The sequence below is a fragment of the Pleurodeles waltl genome, chromosome 1_2 (assembly GCF_031143425.1).
Source record: "Pleurodeles waltl isolate 20211129_DDA chromosome 1_2, aPleWal1.hap1.20221129, whole genome shotgun sequence".
NCBI classification, from domain to species: Eukaryota; Metazoa; Chordata; class Amphibia; order Caudata; family Salamandridae; genus Pleurodeles; species Pleurodeles waltl.
In genome coordinates, this window is record NC_090437.1 from 1,030,617,540 (window position 1) to 1,030,642,354 (window position 24,815).

General features: G+C 44.0%; 1 protein-coding gene across 5 annotated transcripts in view; it reads right to left on the reverse strand.

Moving 5' to 3' along the window:
• The window catches only part of TBC1D1 (TBC1 domain family member 1), an 844,646-nt gene that overhangs the window by 813,725 nt on the left and 6,106 nt on the right, over positions 1 to 24,815 (reverse strand). The gene's annotated exons all lie outside the window — the stretch shown is intronic.

The window sequence follows — 24,815 nt, forward strand, 5'->3', positions numbered from 1 at the left end:
CTGTCACCTGCACTGTGAGCATCACATCTACCTACAAATTTGGTATTCGACTCCCCCTGGGACTGAGGTGGTTTGGCCATGCAATCCATCATCTCAACTGTCCTGGCCATCCACCAAGGCATGCCCACTCATACATGGAGTCAAGGAGTGGACCATATGTTAGGAGGGCTGACAACTAGGAAGCTGGTATCCATAGGACTGTCACATCTACATTCATGTGTCCAGGTGTAGACACCCATCAATACCAGATCTCCCACTACTATTCCTTACACACCCATGTCCCTGCCAGCACACGTTTGGCCTTGACCTGCATGCAAGCCAATTACATTCCGCATAAGTGTAACATACATGGAGTGCAAAAGATGGAGTGCCATGCTGTGGGACATTTGCCAGCCCAGTCCTCCATCTTCATGACAATACAGGGATGCATCAAATTGGACTGAATATGGTGCATTCCTGTGTTGTGAGAATGAGGAGTGAGCCACTACCAGTATTCTCACAGCATTGCACTCTGTCATTCTTAGTCACATATGGCCCTACATGTGGCTTGTCATCACCTTGTGTACACAATGCTGGCCATTATGCACCACAAGTCTCACCAGATGTGACCCTCTGGTGGTGCATGGAGATCCGTTGGTTGGGCCATAATGTCAGAATCCAGCCTACTTTGATATCTGATCATTGGACAGCTTATCACAACTGGCATTGTATTCAACACACAAAACTCACTCACACCAAACCCTGGATTACTTCACAGGACACACATTTTCACGCTTACTGGATACATATGGGTCCTCAAATCGTGCCACTTTGACAGCTGTGTAGGGGGCAGGTCCACCTGTAAGACATGAATGGAAAACCATGCTTAGTGTCATATCATAGTTACTGCAAGTGGATAACAAATTTCAGTGTGAACTGGTTGTGAGGAGTGTGCTTGTTATCCTAGTGGAAAACAGTGCAAAAGACACACCACTACGATCACACAATGACACAGACACTCAGGTGGGAAAGAAATACACATCTCAACACTAACACTGGGCAAGAGACTCATGTAGTGCTACACCCTGCAACAATTGTATGTGGGCCATCTATAGTAGACGGAACAACATGGTATAAGGGGGAGGTGTGTAAAGAAAATGACACTACCCTGGTGCTTAGCAAGACATATGACTCAGGTACTCAAGCTTGTCCTAAAAGACACCCAGAGGTGCTCTGTGATGGACATGCTGCTCAATTTTAAGTCTGCAATGATCATGCGTTGATTAATCGATGACTGATGTGGCAAAGTTGTCAAATGTCCATATACATTGCCCCCTAAGGCTGGTAAGCCCCCTTTGCTAACATAATGTCAGGGGCAGGGGTTATGTGAATTAAATGATAACAAAGTTGCACTATACATGCCTTGGCCAACTTTGTCGACACAATCCAAGGAAAATATGGTAGGCTGGAGGTGCCTTGGTGTTTCATACATAACACTACGCCGGGCACAGGTGTCGCCATGGCCTCCAAAATGTGTTCCTACGTGATGGTTGTGCACGACTCACCAGACATCTGACCTGTATTGGGATCGTGGTTGGCCTAGACTGACACAGAAACACTTCATTCTGGTAGCATACAACCTGTCCACAAACATAGCATGCAGCACTCCAACTCATCTGCTACTGAAGAGCAGTGAACAGTAAATAGTATGCCAATGTGAGATTCACCAACAGGTCTGCCAATCTAACACCAAGGTGACCAAGCAGATCCTGCTCCCTGGCCACCAGATCTGCCCCCCGATGCTTGAGCTGGTGCTCATTCCTGCTGCTTCTGTAGACTCTCTTCAGGTGGTGGAGCACCTTGCTCCACCGCAGCCGCCTGGCCTCCGTCCGGTATCCCAGAATGACCCGGCCACCCATCTCCAGCATCATAGGTAGGTAGTGGTATACCAGCCATGCAAATCAACCCAACTCATCCTCTGACAACCTTGTCAGGCTCCCCCTACTAGACATGTTGAAAATGGTCAAGGTTGACCCCAAATACCAAGAAAAAAAAAACGGAAACCTGACCCCCACTAACTAGTCCCAGCTATCCCAAATGCTCAACTACCCTGGACAGACACTACACAGTACAAATACAAATATGGACAAAAAACACACAAAACACAACTACTGGGACAAAATGCACACAATATATGATAGGACACGACAGGAGGGACACCACAAACTTCAAAACCCTACCAAGACACAACCACCAGCTCCAAAACACAACAACACAGTCAGAAAGGCACAGACTGTAAAGAGAAAGTGAAACTACACCCACTGTACCATGCTTGTAAACAGGATTTGCTATTCATCACTTCCTGTCCCCGTGTGTCACGTTTTTTAATTATGCATGTATTTATTTGCCGCATTTGACATTTGCGTAGGTTTTTTTAAGACGCATAACCCACATGCGTAGTTTACATAGACAATTTCACTGAACGGAGCATCGAGAGGAGTGCGAAGATGGAATTCACGCTAAGGACCCTTGTGTCATTTACTTTGCATTTGCTGATGTTTTAGATGCATTTGCCTCATATTTTTTGACTCAATTCCTGATTGCGTGATTTTTTGCATTGTCCTTAGCTGCACTCCGAATCAACATACATATGACATAGGCTGTGCTGCAGTGCATTTTGGATATGGCCACATGTGGTAGTCCATGCAACAATGTGACAAGGGTGTGATTGATCTGTTCCACCAATGTGTGTGTTACAGAGTCAACAGCATGCCAATTGTTGCACGTCGTGCATATATATGCATGTGTGACAACATTGTATCCACATATGTTTGGCATTCAGTACAATGCAATAGTTCTGATTTGTGATTGTGTATAGTGTTTTTGTCTGTGATGTGTGATGTTGTCATACACAGCATTATATTTAATGCTACATACACAGGTCCGGCATTGTTGATGATGGGTGAACCATTGCTTCCTAGGAATTATTACCCAACAGCTGTCTCCCTATGTATATTTTGAGTTTATGGAGACTTGTGTGATGCCTGCATATTTGTCTGACATGTGTACATCTTTAGTACATAGTGTGTATGACACACTCTGCCCACATTCCACCCAGAATATGTTTTGATCACAAAAGTTTGATTAAACCCGTTGCAATTACCAATGGTCTCTGATTTTGTGTGGTGGACCTGCAGCATTAGCTGCATATGGTCTCATTCATGCTAATATGCATTCCACAGATGTGTCCGTGCAATGTGTGAGGTCATGTGTATCCTGTGTCAGGATTGTGCCCCATGACAGTGGCAGGACAGATTACCATGGATATTCTGCGCAGGGCCAACTTCGACCATTGGTTGTTGTACATGGGCAAATCATGATGACCATAGTTACTAATGATGTTGCCCTCGTGTCAAACATGTTCCATGCAGCCATTGCAACTCTCACACTGAGTTGTGACAGTGTTCAGTTCGAACATGACTTAATTTCTATTTGTTGACATCCACTACCTCACGTGTGGGCCCCTTGCATACATCCTATTTGAACATGATGTAGTTGTGTCTGATGACCTATTGACTAACAAGTTGGCAACATGGATGTACAAAATATGTAGTAGGCCATAGATTGTGTCCTTCAGTTGTCACATACCAGTGATGAGGCTGTTAGTGATGTGTGTGATGGTGGCAGTACAATCTTACATATCACATATGATATTGCAACTGTACTTGTCAGATTCTTATTTGTACCATGATCCCTGACCTTTGATTCACATTCCTATGCTATGTGTAGTGGAGATTGAAAATACCAAGGCAGGATTGGTTGTATTAGTGCAGTGATTATTTACAAAATTGACAAGATGAATTCAGTGGTTTTTAAGAGTAAAAGTTATGAACTATGTGCTGTCTCTGATGTACGCCAGCAGCTTTGTTGTGCTGTTCCCCCTCCATATCGTCACCACCATTCTCCTCCTCCTCCTCATGCAGGTCATCTACCTGGTCATACATCGGAACGTTCATCCGCACACATATGTTGTGCAGGATAGCACGTCAGGATGATTTTACACACAATGTGTGGGGTACATAGAAGGATGCCTCCTGTGAGGTCCAGGCACCTGAATCTTATTTTCAGTATGACAAATGTCCTTTCCACGATATTGCATGTCTTACGGTGTCCCTCTTTGTATGCACGCTCTGCTGCTGTGCTTGGGTTTGCAAATGGGGTCATCATCCACGGCTGTATGCCATAGCCCTAATCCCCTGCAAAAGATAAAAGGTGTAAGTTGTTGTGTAGGCTTGCAGCAGGTTCGTCATGTAGCATGGCAGTTGTTAATATGACTTGGTTGTGACTCATATGTGTTTGTGGTATGGTGTGAGTTCCTGGCCTCGTGAAAAGTTTACTTAGCACTGTGTTGTTGAGCATGACAGTCTTGGGTATTGGCTCAAGGAGTGCCATGTTGATTTAGTCATTTTCTCCCCACCAGCACACACAAGCTGTGAGGCCGGGGACATATATTTTAGAATCTTAACTGATGCTCAGTATGTATGTACCAGTGTGCTATCACTAGAGAGGGCATGACATATACTCACAACACAATGGGGTCAGATGTGGTGAAAACATGGTAGCCCTATAGAGCCTGAACATCCCAGCCATTTTGACATGTCATCATAGATGAAGTGCAACACTTAGGCCCATTATAATGGGTAAGTGACAATGCACAACACAACTCCAACATTGGCAGCACTGTGCTGCAACATTCTGACTAAGCAGGAATGCACCATGTGTGACATGTTACTAGGCAACCCTTTGTTGTCCCCTGCACTGGAGCCTAATATGCAGCCGTGCACCAAGACTACCAACCTTGCACCAGGAAGCTTGGTTAGCTGCCCTGTGGAGGTGGATGTATCTATGCAGGAAGGGACACCTTCCTATACATATACATTTTTGATGGCCAATTGACTCTTACTGTGTGTGCAGCAGTATGCAACATGCATAGTTGGCACATTCATATGGGGTAAAATCACAGTCTATTTCCATATTGCAACCTGCAAATGGCACCCCTTGTGTGGTGCTTGATATTGGCACTGCCTCAGGTCTTAGGTGACACATATATCTGTGTCAGCATCATAATGCTATGTATCGTGTGGTGACAGACCGGCAGCTACACACATTGCATGCACTTTCCATCCTGAGTGCTGCGTAGGAAAGTGGCCGATTTCCAATGTGGCTTCAAGTCACAATAGAGTGGTAATCCACAAACTTATACATACAGTGCAGGCCATCACAATGGCACTGGGGGCACTTACATTGGCCCCTTAGTGATCTTGAGTGGCAGCTGATGTTTGTGCCAGGCATTAGATGTCCAAGGGTGTGTATCCCATTGTTTCAGGATGATCAACATTGCTGCTAGTGTCTCCCCTATCTTCCAAAACATGGTTCAGCAAATATACTGTCCACATATGCACAGTGCAGGCTATGGGATAGAGCTCAGCTACTTAGCAAATGTGTCCCTTAGCACAGTCCATGTAAGGTCAGTGTTGTCCTGTATACTTCTACAGGGTCCCACTATGGCATCCATGATCTGCACTGTGTAACAGTGACTCTGCCCTGTGGTGGGACACTTATTGTTTACGGTACAGACATGATGGTGATGTGGGTCAGTAAGTGGTGCATGTAGGTGTGGTGCCACTTCTCAATAATCTGGCACATGGTATGTGATGGCCGTTAATGTTATATTCCTATGTGTGTGACCCAATGCATCAGGCAGATGTATATGCACACTACAAGGAAATCAGGTATGTGACAATGAGATGTAGTTGGTATTGGCACCAGTTGTCTGGCATTTTATCTTTGCTCTGGCAGAGACTTGCACAGCATGATTTGAGAGATCTATGCCTATTAGTGGCTCACGTTACATGAGCATGGTATATGCCATTGACATTGCGGTGCTATTCTTTATTTGGTGTACTATGTGTGTGAAGTGTACATAGTAGCCAACCTGTGGGCAGTTGTGGTGGTCGGTGTAGTTCTTCTGTTAGCAAAGGGTACATACTGCACCTGTCCTTCACCTGGTGTGCCTGTCAAGTTGTGGGTGTGTTACATACATGTGGGTGTATGTGTTTGTGGTGTGCACTGATTGTGCTGTACTGCAGCATGATGCATATGTGTTGTTACCTGCACATATGTGTTACTCTGGCCATGTGTTTTTGGAGTGGTGTATGTCTTGTGTGTCCCACAGGGTTGGTGTGTTGTGTGTAAATCGCTAGGTTTGTTGACTTACCCACAAGTAGGCCATTTCCATATTGGCCATCCTGGAAGTGTTCGATGATCCTGCTGTGCCTGAATATGCAGGCGTCATGGACACTCCCAGGATTCTTGGCCAAAGTGTTTGCTAATAGTCCCAAGTGATCCAATGTGGCCTGCACATTTATGGAATGCGCGTGTTTGCGATTCCGCTATAAATGTTCTATTGCTGCAGGTGGAACAAGTCGTACATGGGTACAGTCGATTGCACCGAGCACATACGGAAAGCCATCAAATTGGTTGAACCCATTTTATCTTCTGCTGCATTTGCTGAGTTTTGGGGAAGCAGCTGTGGCGGGGTGTCAGATAGATAATAGTGTCTAACACTATTGGCAGGAACACCAAAATTGACAGGTGTGACACACCAGCAATCAGGGCGCCTGTTGTTTGAAATGAGCCACTTGCCAGCATGTGCAGGACAGCTGGCAGCTTTGTCACAGGTGGTATATTATGTGGGGTCTGCAGGCTGGCTGTGATCTGAGGCTCAATTTGATGCAGCAGGTGGAGTATGGCTTGCCGGTTGAGTCTGTATGTCCTTCTGATGTCTTGTTCCCTGAGGCCAAGAAGAGTTGTCCTCTTTCTGAATATCCTGTCCTGCCTTTCGAGTTGCCTTTGTGGGCCCCGTTGTGGTGGTGTTGGTTGCAGCTGTTGTTGCTCTCCTCTGCGTCATCTCACAAACCGGAGCAGTATCACTTCCATGTTGTCCTGTGGGTTGGTAATGTTGCTTCTGTATGTTTTCCTTAAGTAATGATGTGTTTGCCTCATTTTAACGCCTGGGCTGACCCAGGCGTTAAAATTTGACGCAAATCGGAGTTAACGTCATTTTTGGGTATGCCTCCCACCCGTATGCCATTTTTGCCCGAGTGGATAAATATGGCGCTCGGGGCTTAGAGTCATTTTTTGGATGGGAACACCTACCTTGCATCTCATTAACGCAAGGTGGTTTCATGCATACAAAAAATTACGGTAAGTCCAAAATGTTGACGCTAGATGGGTCTGGTGTCAAAATATAAATAAGGAGTTAAGTATGCACTGAATTAGCGTAAAAAAACATGACACTAATTCAGCGCAAAGCAAGTATAAATCTGGGCCTAGGGATTTTACTATGGTTGTTTACTTATGTTTTGCTAGGACCCATCAGAGGTCTCGTCACAGTTTTGTTTATAGATGGCAACTGATGTCTGAAATATTTGCTACATAGGTGGACTTAAGTGAAATCTATTAATGTTGTCAGACTGGGGCGGGGGTGGGGATGGTTCCAGGGTCTGCTTTATGCAGTGCTGTCTATGAGAAATGACTGGTAACAGGATAGCGTCTCTTACTTGGAACACAGACTTACAACATTGCTTGGCAGTGCTCACCTTTTTGAAGGCTATGCATGTGCGGAGTGTGAGTGATGTGATTACGACCTGACAGCCCATAAGATGACAGACATACTTTGGAACAGTGTTTCACATAAAAATACTAATGAATAACAAATAAATCAAAACTGAGCAAATACAATTCATAAAATAAAAAGCCTTTACCTGTGCTTCTGTTTATAACATAAATAACTTTCGACAATGTGATGGTTTTGCAATCTTCCCATGCCATCTGAAGACTTCTCGCACATGATACTTGACATTCACTGAAGCCGCGGACGAATGGCCCCTGCGGGCACTTTCATTTTTTCCTATTGGTCCGCAGGTTTGAGGGCTTGTTTCAGGGCTAAGTGGGCTGCTGTTTTCTTGCCATGAAAGCCCTCATGGCCATCTGCCACTGCCTCCTTCCACTTTTTGCCCCGGCTCCAACCAGCACTAGTATACCGAAAGCTTGTTCCTTAAGGCTGAAAAAGCTGGCGACCTGCAAAGCAGTGCTACAGGCAGGGCACAAGTTGGGGGTACACGCGTGTGGAAGGTGTCCACCCACTATTTTCACAGGATGGACGCCCTCCCCTTGCCATGAAGTGGGCCCTGTTTAAATAAGCTGCGTTTGTCCCAGTGTAAGTTGCTGACATCGGAACACATTCGGTAGCGACTGGGCGTTGACTGATTTCCGTTCAGAGCCCCGACTTGCAGACGGAGTGTGTGCTTCCTTATTTGAGATTCCAGCTGGGCACAAATAAAAAGCATAATTTAAGGGGCCGACAGCTCTCCTTTTGGTCAAGTAAAATCCTGGGCGAGAGCTATCTGGAGCCCAACACCTAGATGCAAATGCACTGGGGGATGGGGGCCGTGGGTAAGAAAGACACACAACTTATCACTTCACAAGTAATTAAGATAACTACCAATGGAGGCAAGCTTTTGACTTTGGCCAATTCCTATACATAAGAAATATGCATGCACTGTAGGAATGTCAGATGTGTTGGTCTGTACTAGTATTTACACGAATAACAATTTAAATGTCACTAATTGTTATAAATGTAATTCTTTTATAGCCTAAACAGCCCTTGGTGGGGTGTCAGAGCACTTTCCATCACACATGCACATTATACATTGACAATAAATCAGACTAGTGTGTAAATCAATGTATCTGATGTGTTTCATAAGGCAATGAGAGTTACAAGGTGTAAATGTTACATCTCATCCTTATCGCTAGGCATTATAGGCTAAGAGTGCATGGTCAGGATTTAAAACATAACACAGTGATTGTGGTTCTCTGTAATGATAAGACTTTATTACTACCCCAAAACACTTTAGCAGCATTATAATAACAACAGATTGAGAAAAAACATTGAAGTCTAAACCATGGCTACTAAAATCATGCCGCAGCTGAAGACAAAATTATGCAAGAAAGGTTGACTAAATTACGTGGCATGAAAATGCAAATTATGCTGTGCACCGCAGCACATTTTCTTTACCCTTGGGAACCCTGTTTGGGAAAATATTTAAAATTATTAGTAACAATTTAATACACCAATACAGCAATAAACAACTGAAAGAGGACCATTCAATCTTTGCCAAGGGGCCTTCTACTGTGCAGGGATAAGTTTTTAGTAACTTTAAGCTAAAAACACTATTTTTTGTTCAAATCTACAGATTATGGAGCAGATGATGGATTATGTGGCAAGTGCACCAAATCCATACCTATGCAGAAAATACAGCTGCTGCAAAATTGTATAAATCCAGTATCCCTGGCCTAAACATATGCCTTGCAGTTTTCATGCAGGTCCTTGAAGCCAGTTTATAGATTATTGTGCTATATTAGAAGGATTGCACTTTATGAACTGCAAGTAACAAGAGGATCTCAGTGTTAAAAGCACATACCTATCAAGATAAAATAATATTGTCCTCTGCATGTTACATAATGTGCTTTGCAGAAGACACATTAACCCCCCATGCTACTTTATTAATTAAAACTGCGACTAGACAAAACACAGATCTCTCCAGTAAGTGCATTAACCACCAGAGTTATCTTACCATTATAATTATTTACTGAGATTTACTGTGCACATAAAGATATCTGCAGCAGGTGTCTTCACCCCCTAAAATAGTTTATAATGCAGCCTTTGCTACAGATTAGGTCAGAACAGATATAATGTCAGATTTATCCTGGTTGCCAAATTCTTTGAGGCAGTGTTTTAAAAAAATAAAATAAGTTGACTACAAGACTGCCTTTTATGACTCTGCCCCTCATGACTCAATCTCCTGTTTGTTGCCATACATTGACCCCCAATGTGTATGTTCCTGCACTAAAGTTTTTCCAATTTCAGCACTGCTGTAAAGATCCTGCAGAGAGCAGTAGCAAGGCTGAAAAATTGCTTCAAGCCTGTCTCGAGTCCACCCTGCGCTTTTTCCATCATGCCCAGCACCGGAACCGTGGAAGACATCAGTAGGAAGAATATAGAACAAGCATTCTTTAATATTGTAGGCCACTTGATTGTGGGATGTAGAAATGTCCTTCCTATATTCTACTGTTTCTTAAGACATTGGATTGTGCTATGTTAAAGCTGAAGAAGTCACACCCCACAAACAAATGCAGAAGAGAGTAAGTTTGTGTGTGTATGTAGTTTGCGATAGTGTATAGACCTGTGCAGGAAATTCTCTAATTATAAACTCATATCAGAAGGTTTCAGAGACTGTACTGACAATGGTGGCATGGTGGCAATGAGATAACAAAACAATGGAAACCTTTTTGAGGCAATAAACACACCACTAGTAACTTCAAGTGAATGTGAAAAGGGTTTCAGTGTAATTGACTTTATAATGTTACCCTTAAGAAATTTTCTTGGCATTGCACACCATTCTTCACTAATGTTCATAAACCTTTTTATTTTTTAGATGCTTTCAAGGAAAACCATTCAGTGGATTTACTCCAGTTTCTTTGAAGAAGATTACAAGTAGTTGGTTGTAATCATCAATGTGAGCTATGCAGGTTCATACAAATACTTGGTGAGGAGAATACATTGATTAGCAGGGAGTAAGTGCTGTTATGTCGCAGTGATATGATTTATAGGGAACTAGGTTGTTACCCATGAAATGAGGTGTGAGTCATTTGTAGAAATACAGTAAAAGCCATGAGGCAAACAGGCATGTGACTTAGAATACATTATACTCTGAGAGAGGAGCCATGCACAAGATCAAAGGTAAGGAGACGGTTAGTGGAAAGAAAGAAAGGAGATAAAACAATTTAATGTTTTAAGGCACATTGAATTTTTCATGCAGGGTTTAGGAATATAATTAGAGTAGGTCTTTTATAACACAATGCACTTTTAGGAAGTAAAACTGTAGAAAGAAACAACATTAAATAGAGAGCAGATATAGATATAGCATGGTCCATAATGCCTGAATTAACATATATGCCGAATATCAGTTATAATTGCATTTTTCATAGGCAGTATTGGGATATTGCTTGCTATGATTGGAATACCAAATGCAGTGTGCGACTTGCATTTTGTTGATAATGATCAGCATGTGCTACAACTGTCTGTGTATACAATAGTGAAATACTAGGCAGGCTAATACATGTAATATTTTTCATATTATCAATTACAGTTTCTATTATTACAATGCAATTCATGAACCGTGCTTTGTTCTTGGTGCCAATTTTAGTATGCCCAGCTTGTACCACTTAGTGGCTTTTCTGCTGTAGTTAGTCAGACACCAAACTTCAGTCCACATTTGGGCTGTTAATTTCTTCATACAAGGAATTTATGGAACAGGCTTAAGTACTGCTCAGCTTCCATTTCTTAACTATTGTAATGCACCCAATGTACTCATGGCAGACCCTCTATATATATGTGTGTATATATATATCTGGTGGCACTTCTTGTGATGTCACTTCCTGTGAAGTCATGGATTGTGATGACACTTCCTGTGATGTCATTTCCTGCAATGTCACAATTGATGTCACACACCATGTCACTTTCATGCTCCCTAACTTGTTTAGTTCCCCCACTTTTAGGATGTATGGCCTGGATACATGGCATGTGCACGCACATTTACATTGCAGGTTTTGTTCATGATTTGTTATGTTGTGTTATGCTAGTCAGGAAGCAGCATATCCAGAGGAATATTGGTCCTTAGGAGGCCCATTTCATGTAGTCGTTTGATGAGGTTGGGGTGGGATACAGTGCCGAAAGCCATAGAGGTGTCCAGTAGAGTGAGAACTGCAGTATCTCTTCTATTCATGATCATCCAGATGTTATCTGTTGCAGTAATGATGGCTGATTTTGTACTGTAGTTTGGTCTGAATCCAGACTGAGTAGCACTGAGTAGATGATTCCGATGAGGTGGTTGAGTAGGTGCTTGTTGATCAACTTTTCCAGCACTTTGGTCATGTAGAGTACCAGCGTGATGGGACCCTAATTGGCTGGCGTACTCAAGTCTTTGGAGGGCCTCTTGAGGGGGAAGTATGGTGGTGTTTCCCCAGGTGTCTGGGTAGGTGGCTGTAGTGATGGAGGCGTTAAAGATTAGGGTGAGCATGAGCTGATGGGATGCAGTCCTTTGATGAAAAAGTCTGGTCTGAAGGGGCCCCGGAGTGGACTGGCTGTATAGTGGAAGCGGTTTTCTCCCTGGTGATGGCAGGTCAGGCCATCAGTGTGGTACCTGTGCTCAAGATAGGGAGGGTTGTAGTTAGGTTGACAGGGTCTGGTTGGAGGTTGAAATTGTTGTATATGTTGGTTATCTTGCAACAGAGGAACTGGGACAGTTTGGTGCAGAGACCCAGTGACGGGTGATCTCTTTGCTGTTGTTGATGTTGGTGTCAAATCGCTTTGAGTGTGGAGCGTTTTGTGGTGTTACTCTGCTGGTGGAACCATCTGAGGGCAGGTTTGGAGGTAATATTGTCTTTGTAGTCCTCGCTCATTCTCCATCTGCACTCTAGTTGTTTGCAGTTGTAGGAAGTTTGCTCTGTATATACTATCTCAAAGTAAGAGATAGTGTGCACGGAGTCCAAGGGTTCCCCTTAGAGGTAAGATAGTGGCAAAATTAGATAATTCTAATGCTCTATTTTGTGGTAGTGTGGTCGAGCAGTAGGCTTATCAGAGAGCAGTGTAAGCATCTGTTGTGCACACACAGGCAATAAATGAGGAACACACACTCTAAGACTTAACTCCAAGCCAATAGTTTTTATATAGAAACATTTTTTTCTTAATTTATTTTAGAACCACAAGTTTCAAGATTTGAAGTAAATACATAAAATGCAAGGTACTCTACACAGGTAAGTTAGGAACTTTGAATTAGAGCAGTAACATACACAGTTTTAGTTAAAATGGCAATAAGCTATTTTAAAAGTGGACACTGCAAAAATCAACAGTTCCTGTGGGAGGTAAGGAAAGGTTAGTTTTTCAGGTAAGTAAGGCACTTACAATTTCAAGTTCCTGGGCATAGGCAGCCCACCGTTGGGGGTTCAAGGAAACCCCAAAGGTGCCACACCAGCAGCACAGGGCCGGTCAGGTGCAGAGGTCAAATAGGTGCCCAAAACATATAAGCGCCTATGAAGAACAGGGATGCTCCGGTTCCAGTCTGCCAGCAGGTAAGCGCCCGCATCCTCGGAGGGCAGACCAGGGGGATTTTGTAGAGCACTGGGGGGGACACAAATAAGCACACAAAACACATCCTCAGCAGCACAGGGGCAGCCAGGTGCAGTGTGCAGAGCAGGCATTGGGTTTTGTATAGGAATCAAAGGAGGGACCCGGGGGTCACTCTAGTAGTGCATGAAGGGCACAGGGGGGCTTCTCGGGCCAGCCACCAACTGGGCTAGGCAGATGGTGCCTGATGGTCACTCCTGCACTGAGGTTCGGTTCCTTCTGGTCCTGGGGGCTGTGGGTGCAGTGCTTGGTCTAGGCGTCAGGTTCCTTGTTACAGGCAGTCGCGGTCAGAGGGAGCCTCTGGATTCTCTCTGCATGTGTCGCTGTGGGGGTCCAGAGGGGTCATCTCGGGTTACTCATGAGGTCGCAGTCGCCTGGTAGTCCTCCCTGTGATGTTGGTTCTCTGGAGCTTGAGCCGGGGGCGTCGGGTGCAGAGGGTGAAGTCTCACTCTTCCGGCAGGAAGAGTGAGTTCTTTAAAAGTTGCTTCTTTGTTGCAAAGATGTTGCTGTGGGTGAACAGTGCCGCTGCTCTCTGGAGTTTCTTGGTCCTTCTAGTTTCAGGGCACTCCTCTGAGGCATCAGAGGTCGCTGGTCCCTGTCGGATGCGTCGCTGTTGCAGTTTTCTTCGAGTCAGGAGACAGGCCAGGAGGGCTAGGGCCAAAGCAGTTGTCATCTCCGTCGTCTCTGCAGGGCTTTCAGGTCAGCAGTCCTTCTTCTTGGTTCAGGTTGCAGGAATCTGATTTCCTGGGTTCTGGGTCGCCCCTAAATACTAGATTTAGGAGTGTGTTTAGGTCAGGAGGGCAGTAGCCAATGGCTACTGTTCAGGAGGGTGGCTACACCCTTTTTGTGCCCCCTCCCTGAGGGGAGGGGGGCACCTCCATAATCCTATTGGGGGAATCCTCCAAACTCAAGATGGAGGATTTCTAAAGGCAGGGGTCACCTCAGCTCAGGGCACCTTAGAGGCTGTCCTGACTGGGGGGTGACTCCTCCTTGTTTTTCTCATTATCTCCTCTGGACTTGCCACCCAAAGTGGGGGCTGTGTCCAGAGGGGCGGGCATCTCCACTAGCTGGGATGCCCCGGGGTGCTGCAACAAAAGGCATGAGCCTTTGAGGCTCACCGCCAGGTGTTACAGTTCCTGCAGGGGGAGGTGAGAAGCACCTCCACCCAGTGCAGGCTTTGTTTCTGTCCTCAGAGAGCACAAAGGCTCTCGCCCCAGGTGGGCAGAAACTCGTCTCAGTGGCAGGCTGGCACAGACCAGTCAGTCCTGCACTGAAGGATTGGATAAAATACAGGGGGCATCTTTTAAGATGCCTTCTGTGTGCATTTTCTAATAAATCCAACACTGGAATCAGTGTGGGTTAATAATTCTGAGAAGTTTGATACCAAACTTCCCAGTATTCAGTGTAGCCATTATGGAACTGTGGAGTTCGTTTTTGACAAACTCCCAGACCATATACTTAATATGGCCACACTGTACTTACAATGTCTAAGAATGGACTTAGACACTGTAGGGGCATATTGCTCATGCAGCTATGCCCTCACCTGTGGTATAGTGCACCCTGTCTTAGGGCTGTAAGGCCTGCTAGAGGGGTGACTTACCTATGCCACAGGTAGTATTTTGTGTGCATGGCATCCTGAGGGGGATGCCATGTTGACTTTTGATTTTTCTCCCCACCAACACACACAATCTGCTATGGCATTGTGCATGTGTTAGGTGAGGGTTCCCTTTGGGTGGCACAACACATGCTGCATCCCTTAGGGACCTTCCCTGGTCACAGGGCCCTTGGTACCACTGGTACTTTTTACAAGGGACTTATCTGTGTGCCATGGATGTGCCAATTGTGGAACAATAGTACATTTGTAAGTGAAAGAACACTGGTGCTGGGGCCTGGTTAGCAGGGTCCCATCACACTTCTCAGTCAAGTCAGCATCAATATCAGGCAAAAAGTGTGGAGTAACTGCAACAGGGAGCCATTTTCCTACAGCAGTGGTGTTTGGTTACCCTGGCCTCCTCTGTGTACCAGTTGGCCTGCGGTCTGGGTCTTCTAGTTTTGTTAGATTTTAAGGGTTCCAAAAAGTCAGTGCAAGCAGTGATCCAGTCGTTCAGTTGGTAATGGAGTCCAGGAGACTGCTGATGTGAGCAGATTGGTATAGTTTGGTAGTCTGGCCTTTTTCTGATACCTTGTTTCAGTCTTGGCGAGTGGGCTTGGTGGTGTTGGTTTTGCAGTGATGTGGATGGGAATGATGAATTTGAGGATGGCATGGTCAATCCAGGTGAATGGTGTCAGCTCGTTACTGTGATGCTTCTGGAGGTGTTAAATACAGGGTTTAGTAGGAATCCGGACGCGTGAGTTGGTCCTTCCACCTATTGGTTGAGTGCAAGGTTTCCCAGTCTTCAAGCAGGGCCATGTGGACTCTGAGTAGGGTTGTGACAATAGGGTTGGTGTTCTCTTCCAGAGTCTCCAAGGATGCTGAAGGTGATTGAGTCAAGGTTGTGGAGCGTGACAAGGGTCGTTGGGGAGCTGATAAAGTCAGAGTTTTGTCCCAGTGGTTGGTAGATGAGGATGGCGCTCAGGGTGAAGTTGACTGTGATGCAAAGCTTGAAGGTCAGGTGCTCAAGCTCAGGGTCACTTCTGGGGGGGTGCTGCTGCTGAGAGAGTTCTTGAAAATGATGGTGATTCTGTCTCCGGGCTTGTGTTGTCTGTCATATATGGCAATCTTGTAGCCAGGAGGGATGACCATGGAGATGCCAAAGATAGATGTGGGGGTCAGCTAGGTTTCCATGAGGAAGAGCAGACTTGGTGAGTGTTTTCAAGTAGGCCCCAGACTTTAAGGGCATGTTAAGTGACAGAGTGGGTGTTGAGGAGTATATAGGAAAGTGTGGGGCTTGGTGCGATGGGTGTAAGATGTGACTGGTTGAGAGTGATTTGAGTGTTGGGTACAGCTGATGCGAGTGTGCTGCATGGTGGGTGTGGGTGGGTGCAGGAAAACTTGCAGGTGGCTTGGGAAAACACCTCACAGGTGTTGTATGGTGCAGTGCAGTAGCACAGTGAGTGATGTCTGGGTTGCATGCAAGGAGATGTGCAGTGGCCTAGCGTTGGTGTGGGAAAACCATGGTTTCTGGCATTAGCCATGGTGTGAACAGGTGCAGATAGACTTCTCTTTGACATGCCAACTGCATGCAGCCACCATTAAGTAGGTCTGGGAAGGAAAACGATAGCAGGAGGCAGAGACGGGGGTGGGGCTAAGAGAGTGCACAAAAGGCAAGAAGCAAGAGAGTACAGGAAGCAGGAAGATTGAAGAGCATGAGGGGGGCCAAAAGTGAGGGAGTGCGAAAAAGACACAGAAAAGGGGAGAAGGAGCAAAAAAGGACATCAAAAGAGTGTAAAAAAAGAGTAAGATGAGCATTAACAGCTAACTTTGAAAGCTGAAGAAGTGCCAGAGAGATCAATGGTTAAAGGAAGTAAACAAAATTGAGAAGTGTGAGTGAGGAGTAAAAAAGAACACAGTGAGAAAGTGAGAAAAAATTAGCAATAATGGTATAAAAGCAGTGATAATTGGAAAAACAGAGGCAAAACTGCCATCCTGTGACTATATGTCACTCATGAGGACCCTTTATGAACCTGCCTTTATATCAGTATATGTCAATAAATACATTCAACACTTACCATACCTAGGCCCTGAGTTATACTTTTTGACGCTAAACTGTGCTGACACAGTTTAGCGTCAAAATGTATACTGCCAGCTAGCGCCATACCAAGACGCTGGCCGGGTATCATATTTATGGGATGATGGTAGCCGACAGTAAGGCCGGGCTAGCATCATAGAAAAGGACGCTAGCCGGGTGGGGAAGGCGTACGGGGAACAGCGGGTTTACCGTCAAAGGATGATGCTAGTATGGGCTGAGGCAAAAATAATGCCTCTAACTAGACTAGCGTCATTTTCTGACGTTAAAACCCCATGGACATGACTCCTGCCTAAGTTAAGACAGGAGTCATGCCCACCACCCTAATGGGCATGCCCAGGGTACATTGGGCCCAGTGCCATGTATGGGGGCCCAAGTTATGCCCCCCATGGCACTACAGAAATAAAAAAAAATTACTTACCTCTACTTACATATATTTACCTGGGATGGGTCCACCATCCTCCGCTGTCCCTCTGGTGTGGGTGGGGTGTTCCTGGGGCTAGGGAAGGGCATCTGTGGGCTTTTTCCATGGTCTCTGACACAGGCGTTAAATGATGGCGCTAAGCAAGCTTAGCGCCATTATTTAGGCCCGCCTCCCTCCCGTGCACCATTTTTGCATGGGAGGCACCTGGGCCTTAGAGTCATTTTTTGCCCGGGAGCGTCTGCCTTGCATCTCATTGACGCAAGGTAGTTTTCCACAGGTAAAATGACTTTAACTCCAATATTTTATGCTAGATGGGTCTAGCATCAAAATATAAATATGGAGTTAAGTTTTCCCTGAAATAGCGTAAAAAATATGCTATTTTAGCACAAAAAGAGAATAAATATGCCCCTTCGTTTTGCTTCACTTTTCAGTCCTGGTTTCTGTTCCCCATGCCTGAAGCATTATGGGCCTTAAAGTTCCCTCTGTCTTCACACCCTTCCTAGATCACAGCTTGGTGGTGGTTTGCTGTGCACTAGATTGGATCATGGATCCTACTATTATTTGGATCCCTTTATATTTACATTCTGGACCCTACTCCATTCCACGCTTCCCTATTCCCTCTCTTGTGCCTCCTGGTATCCTTGGTCTTCTCTCTTTCAAGCCCCAGGTCAGTCTTCACTTCATTCGTGGTTCCCAAATATTCCAGAAAAAAAGGCGGTGAAATCTTTGACGCTTCCCTGATTATCTTGGTGGAGTATACAGGTGGATATCGATCTTCACTTTGTTTATAAGTTATCAGGACTAGTATACGCAGGCCTTTTATACCTCTTTCTATCAGCCTTGGAGTCCTTATGTATTGTCATCATCTGGGCCTCTCCCTGCCAGTTTTAGGCACTATTATTGAGACCTGAGTTGTAACACCTCCTTTTTTCTAGAATCATTGTGGATCATAGCCCCAGTGGTTGCAGATCGTTTCTGGGTTGCGGCATCTCTCTTGATTTAATTCCTGTGCCCTGAAGAAGGTGGCACGATTCAAGGGATGGATGGATCACCTTGATTATTATATTCACAATTTTTGTCGGCTCCAAGTTGATTATGCAATGCTATCCGATGACATCCTGTTGATTGTTATTTTCCAAATATTGCATTGATGTTTTCCCCTGGAACACGAAGCTACTGAAGTCTAATATGTGTCTTCAATTATATTTGTGGAAAAGCTGCATATAAGCTGGATGGGACAGTAGTGACCTCAACTCAATTATATTGTTTTTGAGAGGAATTGTGTGTGTGGTAGGATGGTGTGTGCAGTGTGTGTTATTGATGGTATGAATTAAAGTTTTTAATTGATGGCGATGGCTGTTACCGAGTCAGGTGTCTGTTACATCATAAGCCTATGAATTTTGTGTAAGGTTTTTGCTAATGTATCATATTTTGAATGTTGTATATTATATTCATTATTTTTTGTACAGTTCATAAATCGTTTTCCTATACACGTCTGCCTGCTTGGTATCCTATATGCTCAAATAAGTTCATATATTTGTGGTGTTGCTTAATTTGTTTTAAAGTATTTAGGCAGTCACTTTGTAGTGTTCTAATGCTCTTTCCCTGGAGCGTGCTGCCTAGGTAGCATCTCTTTTTTGCAAGAGACCTTCTTGCGATTGGGTATGTTGAGCATTTCTACATGTCATGGTAATTTCTAAGAAATGAGGGCTGTTGTATAACTTTGGAAATCCTAGCGAAATGCTGCAGGTAGTCTTGGAAGATGTAATGCTCTGCTATGACAGTATACCTACAACAGAGTATCTCATTTGCAGTTGGTATGGTTTTGGTGTGAAATTTCAAGTGTATGCAGTGCACTAAGAAATTTTCTTGGGTTATACTGAATGAATGAATAAATGAAAAGGGTCTTGTAAAGCGCATCTTCTATCCTTAGGGTGTTCTAGCACTAAAGAATCCACAGAGCAAACGAAGGAGACGGATATCTTGGGTTGACAGCTGGAATAACCAGGTTTTGATGTTTATTGTAACTGATTGTGATTGAAAATAGACCGAATCTGTGGTGAAAGAGAGTTCAACAGTGTTTTTTGCTAATTAACAGTTGTGTTTGCTAAGAAGGAAAAGGATCTGTCCCCTTGTTTGCAAAGAAAGATTTTAGGTTCTACCACTAGAGTCAACCCTGCAGAGAGAAGTTTCTAATAGCAAAGACATAAGGTGTAATTACTTTTAAAAATAACTTAAGGATGTCACAATAAATAAATGAAAATGCATAGCTGTTGCAATCACTTTCAAAACAAGCTCAAATCTTGATGTTGCCAGCACTTTAAAATGTTCTTTCGATTTTGAGGCATTCGAATTTCTCCAAGAAAGTAGAACATACAAGTATCAGAATACGTAAATATATTGTAGGGATGTTTTGACTCAGAACGTGAGCAATGACATCCTTGATATTGATTTTTTCGACCTGAGGAGTACTTAGCATAGAGGTGGTGCGGCTCTGTCATTGTTTTGTGCTTTATGTAACATGTGCACTAATCTGTACTACACATGAATATATCTCTAGAGTGTGGTTTTCATGTTAAAGTTGGCCATAGTTATTGTAGACCTCAGTTTGCATGATTTAAGGTAACATGAACTGTCTTTTGGCTGCTGTGTATTTTTCAGGAGCTAAGCCATTGCTTTAACATTTCTATGTGAATGTTTATATGTGTGTGTGTTTCTCCAAGTGTGAAATAATGAATCTCCACACCTGCATTGAGGAATGGCTGACCATGATGTATCATCCTGCCACGAGATATCTCTTGAAGGCCATACAGCAGAAAACTTCCATTGTGCGATGTATGGGAATAAGACTGAAAATGTCTTATTGTGAAATATTAGATTCCGATTGGCTCTCTTCATGGGAACCTTAGGGAGTCGTTCTTCACTCCAAAGATCTGTATGTTTTATTTGTGCATTGCTGACCTATTTAGATTTGGATCCCCCTTTTAACTCTCGTGAGTCTAGACACCTCTCTGCTTCAGCTCAAAGAGTTAGACTCTAGAGCAAATCCATTCTCACTTACCTGACTGAATCTTTATTTGATTCTGCCTTTTAGAGGCTTGACTTGCTGACACCTCCTGCTTGACTTCTCTCACAAATGTTCCTGCTTTTCTTTAGCCTAGCAGATAAGAGAATCTTCCCATCAAGGGAAGGTGAGTTGTTTGGATTTGCCCTATGATAACTTTTAGCATTTCTCTCTGTATTTGCACATTTGAATTGAGTTGAATTATATAATGGAGACATCCATGTAACCGATCATTTATCTTTGGTACCCTTAAACAATTTGAGTTTGTAACTTTGCTAATCTACTAATAAACTTTCACTGTTTGCAGATATATTACTCTCTTTTATCCTAGTGGGACTTAATGTGCTTCACTGTCATTTCTGTATTGTTGATTTGTTGATGTTAAGCCTCAGTACGGGAATAAAGAGCCATCCACTCGGGTGCAGCTTGTACTTGAGTTTGCACCAGTAATGTTCACAGTGCAAGCCCCATCCTGCTGCAGGAGAGGCAAGTCCAGTTTTAGGAGTATGGTATGTTAAAGGCATCCGTACAGATCTCTCCCCTGCACAGCGCTGCCCAGTCATTGCTCTCCAAACTTTATCTCGATCAAAAAGGATCCATACACTGTGCCACAAACAGTAACAGCATAGCCATTGTGACTATAAACTCTCTATTTGTGATCTCATTCATTCTGAAACATAGCTGAATGTATTAGCTGAACCTGTATTACGATACATAAACATGTCTTGATTTATATTGAGTTATGTTTGAAACAGCATTTAGACCAATAACCATTTGGGTAGGAAACAGGTATAGGCATAAAAATAAGATTTTTCGGTGTTAGCATGCCTCATGTTCTGTCTAAATAATACGTTTTCTCAAAATAAAGATGAGAAATAACTCCAGTGTCATGTCTGTCACATCCACACATTCCCACCTGGGGCCAAGCACGATTTTCAAATCTTGCATGCATTACTTTCGGGCACGTGTCTTTGCAGTCCCTCTTGGATATCCTGGCTATCCTTGCATGGTTCTCATTCCCATGGTGTTACTAAACTCCAAAAAGCACAGCGCCAACGGTCTCACATCCCTTGCATCCAAGGGTATATTTGAAAATGACTTCTGGCCTTCATTAAAAAGATCAGTGTCTAAGTTGTTTATTTGCTCTGTGCCTTGGTGACCAGACTGTTTGCTATTCAACTCTTCTGAGGCAACATCCACAGGACCACTGCCTACTCTGAAAAAAACATTTTCGCTACCATTCACTAAGGGGAAGGGGTTCCATGGGGAATCCTTCTCGTTTGCGAATAGGTTAACACCTATTTGAAATTGGTGTTAACTGCGACTGTTTTGCGACCGCATTCACGGTCAGAAAACAATCATACATCCCCTTGAGAGTTGCAATTAGGAATGGGCGCTCTCAGGACACCCCTTCCTAATTGCGAGTCTGTAACTGGCTACCGACTTGCAAAATATGGATGGTACATGGTACAAGGCCATTTTGCGGTTGCAAATGGCGATTTTTACCTTTTGCGACTGCAAAATAGCATTGTACATCTGGCCCTAAGATTTACCATTTTAATTATATTTACTCAAGCAATTTTGAAATGATAGAAGGCTGAGTTGGCCTTGCAGAAAGAGACGTGTGACCTGAAGACCAAAGCAGAGGTCAGCAGCAAACAATTGCTCATCAAGCTACCTTGTTAACTTATCTGAAGGCTGTGACTAATTTCCATGGAGATAAAGTTAAGTAAGAAGGTAGGAGGGTGAAGAACAAGAGTTAGGTGAAGCACAAGCAAAAGTGGATAGGATATTAGGTGGAAACAAGGAAAATACAATTGTGACAGAAATATGGAAAGGAAAGGAGAAAAGAACAAGGGATGCTGAGGGTAAAAGAGAAAAAAATTACTGAAACGGAAGTGATGTGTGAGAAAGCTAATGGGTGGTGGGGAGTATGAAGGAAGGAAACAGAAAACAAACCCGAAGGAAGGAGAGAGGGGTGAAGTAGGGGTTGGCATTGTGAGGAAGTAGGTAGACAGGAAAGTATGTCATTGTCCTGCCTTTGTGCATACTTTATACCTCTTATGAGGTTGTTCACTTCTCTGAGGTACCTGTCCTTTGCCATCTCTAAGACTTAACTTTGTATTCTAAATGCACACGTATATTTTTTTAAATTCCTCCACATTTGGCAATTGTTATGCCTCTTATGCAGACTTTGAAGGCCTCTGATAGTATGGCATATTTATCCACTGAGCCCGCGTTTTGCAGAATGAAGTCTTTTATTGGAGCCCTCAATTCATTTCGGAGCAATGGATCTGACAGAAACCCTTTATGGTTTCTCAACCTAGAACAAGACATGGACAATACCAACTTAATAGGTGAATCGTCAGTGCTTTATTTGAAAAATAATAAGTGTTGGGGACCATAGTTTTGCTCAGAAGCCCATGGACGGTGGTATTGAAGATATGGGGTCTTGATTCCACCTCATGCATCTTTCATCCACCACTAGGTCCTCCGTGACCCTTTATCCCATTATTACAATTTCTTTTTAATTCTTGCTTTCTTTCACTATTACTGTTCTTCTGCCTATCTCTTCCTCCTTCTTTCCTCTTTTTGTTTTTTTTCACACCTCCCCCACCCACACTAGTCATCTCAAGTATCAGTTTTAATTATCTCTGAACATGTAATTTACTTAACCAGTGAAAAATTGTAGAGGTGGTTCATACCTAGTGACGTGGTGAGCCAACCACTGCCCAGGCTCTATGGAATAGTTATCCTTATCACTTTGTAAGCAACATAGTATTTATTGTTTGTTCTGAGGCAATTCAAGAACACATTAACTCAAAGTTCACAAATTCTTACCAATGAGGAATGTATATTATGTGAATGCAATACTAAAGGGCCACAGACCTCCCCTCGGGGGATAGGGGGGAGGGGATTGAAGAAAACAACAATTAGGAATTCTGTTCCTAGCAACCATAGTAGTGTAGTCAACCATGCTCATTCTGTGCTCTTGGCTTCCCTCCAAGGTCAGTGGGTGATCCGGTGCCAGTGATGGTCTTTTTGCATTGACATATTTCTTACAGAACTCCTGTATCTGCAAATATATGAGTTTTCTCATCAAACTCAACCTTTAGCCGTGCAGGATATAGCATTATGTATAGGCCTTGGATGTTTAACTTCGGCAAATGTACTTCTGGTATCTTGTACTTCTACTGTAAAATCTAAATATATCGCCGAAGTCACATGCTGATGTTGTAACTGCGCTTTTACCCTCGCCAGCCTTAAGGCCATATTGTGATTGGCAGGCAAGTTCCTAACAAAGAAGTCTAGGCGACCTATCTTTGTGGACTCTCAGCACCTAAAATCCTTATGTTTTTGCATCAACATCATGCTTCTATTAATTTTATTCTGTTATGGCATTCACCAGCTTCCTCAAGGTTGCTTTAGAGTCATCTTCTGAATCTTATTTCAAGCATTCTGGCCCATTCAGCCTGACATTTTGGCTATCCATTCGCTACATGAGGTGATCCAGGGATGATGTCACTGCATCAGTCTTGGAGTCAATGGACCTCAGGCTGATCCTCTGTTCCTCTAGTATAGCACTCATGCCCCCATCACTGTTCACCTGGCCCAAGGCCCCTGCCCCTCCATTGGATGTGACACAGCAGTTGATCATCTATTCAGTCTATACTGCTTAAAGACTAGTTTGCTTTGCTTCTGAACACCCTTGCCATCACAGCATCAGCGGGATGTCTAGGCCTGTCACCCAATGCTCTGACACCAGGCTGGTGTACTCAGATGCCCTGCAGGGATGCAGTAGAGGGGTCACCCAAGTATCATGAAGTTGTGCACGAAGGTTCGTACTACCAAGCCTGTAGCAATTAAAACATTTGGCCAGCAAGTCCAAGCCTGTCTTCTGAGATGTGTTAGGGTGTGGTCAGCAATAATGACCCCATACCAGCTTTGTGCAAAGTATGCCAGGTTCCACTTGGTATACGACCACAACAGTTCACCCCGTCTAGTAAAGGGGTCCCTTTGGTGACTCATTGGATATAGCGTGAATCTCCTTAACTCATCGCCAGACTGTAACCCTTGTCTGCTCATGCATTAGGTGCTGTTGCATGAAGGGAAGCAGCAACACAGCTGCAAAGATGTACCAGACTGTCTGAAACCCAGAGATAAAGCCACTCCTCCTATGCTGTTAGGTGGCATGCTTTCCAGGGAGTGTCTTCAGTACCTGGGCCCACAGGCCTACACGACTGTTGTCAGTTCTAAGCCCTAAAGGCCCCTGAGATGGTGGAATGAGCCCATGGGGGTATTTGTGCCCCTACCCAGTGGGCACACATACACCTCTGCACCCGAAGGACCCGA